This window comes from Pseudopodoces humilis, chromosome 8, assembly GCF_049639895.1.
Source record: "Pseudopodoces humilis isolate 2021_Gansu_Grassland_sample_001 chromosome 8, ASM4963989v1, whole genome shotgun sequence".
Lineage (NCBI taxonomy): Eukaryota > Metazoa > Chordata > Aves > Passeriformes > Paridae > Pseudopodoces > Pseudopodoces humilis.
In genome coordinates, this window is record NC_142207.1 from 21,661,312 (window position 1) to 21,668,563 (window position 7,252).

The window sequence follows — 7,252 nt, forward strand, 5'->3', positions numbered from 1 at the left end:
TGCCAAATTGTGTTTACTCGAGGTTTTTTATTTAAAATTAACCCTTCTGGACTTCTCTGGCTGGTGAGGCCATGTGGATACTGGGGAATTTTAGATGGGGAAACAGAACCTTTGTTTACACTGTAAATGGAGATCTGATTGCAGCAAATGGAGGTATGTATATAGCCTGAAGCTCACGAATTTCACTACCTGTATCACTATGACAATAGTCTGTGCCATCTCACCATTTTTTCATGTCCCAGTTACTGGGAATTAGGTGCTGCTGTACATCACATTGCTCAGGCTGAAACTGGGGTACTGTGCCCCAGCTGCTTGGTCTGCCTTGGCCGTTCTGTGCTCATTGCTGTACACCACAGGGGACTCCTCAAGAGCACAGCTTCACTCCAGGCCACTTCCTCATGCCCTCTGGGCACCTCAGTGATTAAAGCAAGCCCAAGCTGTTAGGGACACAATCCAGGCTTTCCTCAGCTCTGCTCTCCAGCTGCAAAGCCACTCTACCACCACTGGTGGAATAAAGGTGGTGCCAGGTTTGGGTGGCTGCAGCATCCTGACATCCCATCCTCAGTGGAAGGTACCACAGCCAGTTGTGTTAATGGACACCAAAATTTAATCTGATCAACAATGGACCACATGTCTCAAGGTCTGGAATCTGTTTTCTCTGATTCTCAAACACACAGAAGGAGTGCTTGCTTGTATTTCATAGACTCAAAGGCATAGTAACTGGCACGCATTTTTGAATGTCCTATGTAATTGAGCTTTTGAAAAAATATAATTGTGTTTGTGTATATTTTATTTATAATATATTTGGAAAAGCAATATAGGAAGAAATTCTTTTTTACCAATGCAAGGAAATACGTATGCAATTCATACATATGTGTGGACCTACCTGTAGTAAAATGTCCTCTACTTAGCTCTTAACTGATGTGACTGATTACAATGACTCCAAACTATATTCTTGTCTTGTTTTGTTGCAAGTTCCAGTTAGGATTGGGACTGTGAAAAGAGCAGGAGAAAATTGTTTATGTTACAAGGGACAGATAGAGCCCTCGTAGAGGGAATTGCTGAGCTGGAAGGAGTTGAGGCCTGAAGGCAGATATAAATTGGTAGATGCAAGAAAGCTTAAAATTGGATTAACCAAGTACATTGTGTTTAATTTTTGACACTCAAATTATTTCAGAGCATACAAAAAAAGTGGAACTCTTAAGCTGGGGTGACTTCAGTGACATATTTTGCCAAAATGTGCTTTAAAAATGTATTCTACAACAACAGCACTGGGAAAGATATCCTGATTTTGATTTAATTTTTCCTGTGTAATAGTATATGCTTCTTTTGATGTTCTGATCCAACTGTAGTATTTTGAATATTCAGATGTCTGTATTCTTACCGTTGCTTCCAGTTCCCTGAGCCTTTTGGTATTTCATCACGTAGGGCATTTGGATGCTCCATCACTTTCGTTAAGTCCTTTGCATCTGACTCTTGCCAAAGAATTATTACCTCAAAAAGAAATATATAATCCAACAGGTCAAAAGGTGTAATATCAGGAAAGGCTCTTATAAAAATCGCTTAGGAGTTGCATAGAGTCATCAGAAAAAGTCAAGATCAACTTTTCCACTCCATAAAGTATTCTTGTTGTGATTAAGATCTTTGCCTTTGGTTAATAATATTGCTATTATTAATTCTACTTACTTTTGTTATTGCCATGGCAACTTTTACTGTTGCTGTTACTTTTTGGTATTGTTACATAACAATTAATAACTACGTAGTAAGTTATTATTACAATTGTTGCTATTATTTTTTCTATGGTTATTTTACTGATTATTGCTCTGTCACAAATGTAAACATTTAAAAGCATTTAATTAATTAATTGATTAATTAAATATATATATTTTGTGTATTAAACCTCTTGATTGATACCCTTTTATATACTTGGAAGGCAGTCAGGATAAAAGTAGATTTTTTAAAGTACAAATTCTACAGATTTAAATTAGAACTGAGATACTCTTCTTGATTTGATTACTATACATCTCTGACAGTATGTTTAGGAATATCTTTAAACTTTGGAATATTTTTGTGGCACAATGAATTAGGCAAGTAATTTCTTATAAAATACTGAAATGAATGTGTTCTTCCATTAAGATCTCATGACCAAACAGAAGAAGCCTAGTGTGAAATTGTCACATGAGAAGCAGACATATGGTTTTGCCTCTGCCTGAGAAAAGTCATGCTTCAGATCATGTACAAAATTTTAGAAGCAGTTATTATATACATGTAAGTACCTCCCTTTCCATGATGGGCGTGACTTCAAGCTTCTGACCCTTTAATGGCTATAATGAGTAATTTATGTTTAGAGTTATAAAAATTCCTATATAAACAATAACTCACTGTTCTGTTAAAAAAAAAACCAACAAACAAACTACTAAATCAATTTTACCTAGTTTCCAAATGAAAGTGTGATTATTTTTGCTAAAAGTGTTTGAGCTGGACTAATACCTAAGTCAGTTACATTTTTGCTTCCTGGAGAAGTTTGCTCTTTAAACAAATTAGAGTTCTGATCCAACAAGATTCCTCCTATTTAATAAACATGTAAGTACATCCTTAAATTTTATTAACATCTATTTCCTCGAAGCTAAATGAAATAAAGAATACTTTCCAAAAGCCTTTTTAATATGGTTGTGCCTACTGGGCGAAGTTGAAACTACCCCAACAAAATGAGGGCCAAATTATGAAGTAATTTGAATAAAACTTCTGTTGACCTTAAAAAGATTTTTACTTGATTAAGAATAATGGAATTTGGAACCAAGTAAATGTGATTCAAGGGGTGAATGGGAATGTGCTGTTGTTACCGCAGCAAGCCTTCCTTCCAGGGCAATGTGTGTGTGTGTGTAGAGCACAGACAAGTGCAGGAAGAGTGTCCCATTTCTGCTCAACCTGACTGCATTTTAATGCTTTCTTATTAGTCAAGCTGGAGGAGACAGGCAATGAGAAGGAAAGTTATAATTAGTACATATATTTTGCTCTTGATAACTGCTCAAATGGTAGATAGAACATTACCTACATTGGATGCATTTCATACATTCTCCTGATTGTTACAAGAGCTTACTTTAATGAAGTATTAAATTTACATATAAAATTGTTTTCAGTAAAACAATCTGGATCTGGTAACAAGCCTTGTTCTGGTTGGAAACCAAACGGAACCAAGAGTCCCAGAATGCCAGAAATAGGACAATAAATATTTCTGGCACAATTTCAAAGGTGCATAATGCCAGACACAGACATGTAAAAGTAATGGCAAGCTCTACAGAGATTATAAAAGAAATAAAATCACAGTTCGTAATTCATATAATCATGTTAAATAGCAGGCTTATAAACCAATTCTTATAATAAGATCCACATGTAAAAGTATCTGTGATTTCATTCAGTTAAAGATGACAAATATTAGGGCTCCCCTTGAAAGCAAATCTATATCTTGCAAGCTGCAGGACAATGAACAGTTGCTTTGTGTTCATGTTTAATGGTATAAACTCTGCTAGTCTTTTCACACGTGATTTTCAAATAACTTTTCAAAGGATGTGAAATCTGCAAGTGTTCGGAATTTTTGAACACATTGCAGCTACTGAGTATCCTTTGCTACAACTATTAGTTCTTCAAGTTTTGATAGTATAAGATCTGAAATTACAGTCCCATCACATGCAAAACTCCAGGGCAAAATTATTTTCTCATGGTATGTCATACTAATAAATGTCTGAAACAGAACTTGAATTAATTTCATTAGAAGGATGTCCAAAATATTCCCTTTCTCGAAAGAAATTTATTTCATGAAATGCATTTAGAAGTTGGACAAAAAGCAAAACTTCTACTGTAATCACTCCAGTAACTTCAAATTATAGGATTCAAAATCATTGCAAGCCTCCTTTGACTACATAGAGGTGCTTAGATAAAATTAATGTGTCTTGAATTTTAAAAACACTCCTGGGAACTGGCATTTCAGAGCAGTGTGTGTTGGGGTTTCATTGCACATTTTCAGGGTACTCTCCACATTCCAGTTGTAAACAGACCCATAATCAACCAATGAAAAGGAAGGCCAATAACAAAGGTGTAATGAGTCAAAGGTAAAATGCAGATGAGACATGGGAAAAGAGAAGAATTTGGAATAAAACTTTAGGGGTTTAGGCAAAGTAAACCAGAATAAAATGCATTAGAAAAGGCTGATTTTTCCAGCAGAAGCAGCACATCAATTTGAGTTGTGTTGAGAATAAAGGGAGTTACTACAAAATGCAAATAGCATGTAGTGAAGTCTAGGACTTTTGTTTTAGGGCAAAATATATATTTTTGTTAGCTCTGGGTTATTTTATTAAGTGATATATATTTATTAATACTAGATCAGTTCTTTCATGCCAGAAAATCGGAAAAAAAATGCTGTAATACATTTTATGTTTGTCAGTGCCTTAAATTCTTTGTGAGGAATAGTAATTTTACACATTCATTTAATTATCTTCACTTTAAGACAGATAGGTGCTAAAACTTAGTTACTCTCATTGTTAGCTGCCTATTTTAGCAACTTGTTCTTCAAACCATCACAAGCTCCCTTCATTTTCACAGTCTAACACCATAGTACACTGAGAAGACCTGTGAAAAATAACTATATTTGGCACATTGATAATTAAGTAGTATTGTCTTATTGATGTCTTCTTGATGGAAGGTTTTTTTGCTTCTTTCTCTGTATATAAGATATGTACAGTTTGGTGCTGTCTCTGTTTTTTCATGCTTGAATGACCTATGGCTAGCAAATGAGATCCTAGGATTCCTGGGAGCTTCCATGGCACAATTATCCCTCTCCTATTTTATAATGTAGTAAATTATACCTCTCTGATATACACATTGACAAATAATAGGCTTTCCTATTTGAATCCTTTGCTTACTCTTTGATTTATCAAGAACACTTTCAGAAGAGATGGGATCTCACAGGTGGGATACTGCTAGGGATCTGATTTTCAGCAAGCTCTAATTGTCTAACCTTTGAAAATCAAGGGGGTTTATTAGTCAAGAGCAGAGGAATCTATTCGTAGTTGCTAGGTATTTTTTTTTATCTTGACGTGTGCATCTTTGTATTTTTTCCCAATTTTTAGGCAAATAGCTTCTGAGGTATGTAAATTATTTTCGCTTTTTGATATAATATAGCTTAAAATTAACAGTCAAAATAAATCATTACATTATTATTGCTGAGAAAAGTGCAGGCACCACACATATTTCTAACAATCTATAAATGCATTCCTACAAAGTTGTTTATTAGATAAGTCTGGCCATAAATTGGCCAGGACACAGAACTTTATATGAAAAAAGCAGAACATTGAACAAAAACATTATATGTCCATGGTATTAGATTTAAAGTAAAGTAACCACAAACTCCTAAACATGAATCCCAAAACTCACAATCTTTATAATGAAAGGAAAAGACCACATCATATAACTGTCTTAGCCAGCCAATTCGGCATTTAACTTGTTTATTTTTCAGTTAAACAAAATCCAAATATCTCCGGGGAAGACAATGCTAATAACAAACATAACCACATAAGCTTTGTATATGAAGTTCAATTTTAGCTTTAGTAGAGCCTATCAAATTGGAAATTGTAGTAAAAAGCCAGTAAAACTTAATCAAATTCTATCACACGGATAGATTGGGCATTTTGGTTTTACCCAGTTTGCTCCAGAATTTCTGGTCTGATCCTGAGTCCTGAAATACTTGCATATTCCTTTGAAAATAATCTTAGCTTTGTAAATAATTCACTGTATTCTTAGTGAGGAAATTCTATCTTAATAGAATAAATCCTGCTTAATGAGCCCATTAGAGAAAATGAAGTGTATTTTCCTATTGTTTTTCTGGCAATACTAAGAGTTTTCTTGAGTAAGTGATTCCCTACTTCTATAGCTGTTGTTGATTTCCCTAAGAAAAGGCACAGCCTGCTCATGGAATAGCCACCTGCAGCTTACTGATTTTAAAACTCTCCTGAAGACACTTCTTCAGCAGAAAAAGTATATGTATTAATAAGTTAATTAATTTATGTATCTCTATAATATTGATGCTACATAATAATTTCTATATAGCTATAATTATTCTTTTTTTCCCACTGTATGTAAGTGTTTTATTACACTGGAATCATCATTTGTTCTTTAACCCATGCTTTCCTCAATTCAGAAATTATGCTTTCTCTATTCCTTGAGGGTTGTATGAAATTGCACCCTAATCTTTAATCAGTCATAGTGGGATATTTTATCTGCATACTTCCCCAGAACTTGTTATGGCTCTACACAGTAGTAGGGGTCCTCCCCTAAGGCAGGACTGAAACATGATTATTCCAACATACACATCTTCTTAACTATTTGACGGTTTTAATCTAGTCTTTCAACTCTTGCCCCTCACAGTGTTTGAAGCCTAACAGAGTTGAAGGATGGCACATGCTTTTACCTTTGCTGCTGCTTTATCTGAACTGTGCATTGGTCCAGGAGATCATCCCATCCATCTAATTTTGTAATGCACATGCCTTCCAAAGCAACAGCTTGTGTTAGGTGTCATAATGAAGAAATTCCAGGGATTCTGACTTTTAGGAGTAAACTATTTGAAGCATTAAATGAAGGCACTTAGAGATGAAAATGTTCAATGTGTCAAAAATGGAAGACTCCTCTGCTCTAAAGTCATCTTTGGACATTCAGAACTTTCCTCACGATCTCACTGCTTTATTGAAAGGTTTTGTAGTTATTAACTTGCATCACACTGCATACATTTTCACATTTTGATCTAAATGTTGTCTTCAGATGAGCTGAAGAGTGCTCTTTGACTTCAGCAGAATTTTGTGCGAGGACATCTACAACCTCTGTGGTAGAACACAGGGCTTCTCTCTGGATAGGAATCACAGAACAAGCCTTTCTAAGTTTCTGAGAGATCCTGGAGTAAGAGCTGCCACCCTCATTCTTTATCCCAGATCTCCAGCAAGAGAAAGGGCACTTCACTAGTGCTCATAATTGTGACAGCACTCATGGCACATATATAAACTATTTTCATTTCCAGAAAGGTCTGTGTCTCATCTACTTACACGTCCACCACCCAACAGTTCCTTCAGCTCATATTACATCTCCCAGAAAGTAATTTTGGTTAACTATGAGAACACATGGAACAATAGGATTAAAAGAGGTTGGAACCCCTTCATCCACAGCCTCAAAACCAGACTGGTGCCAAAACCAGACTCATGACACTGGT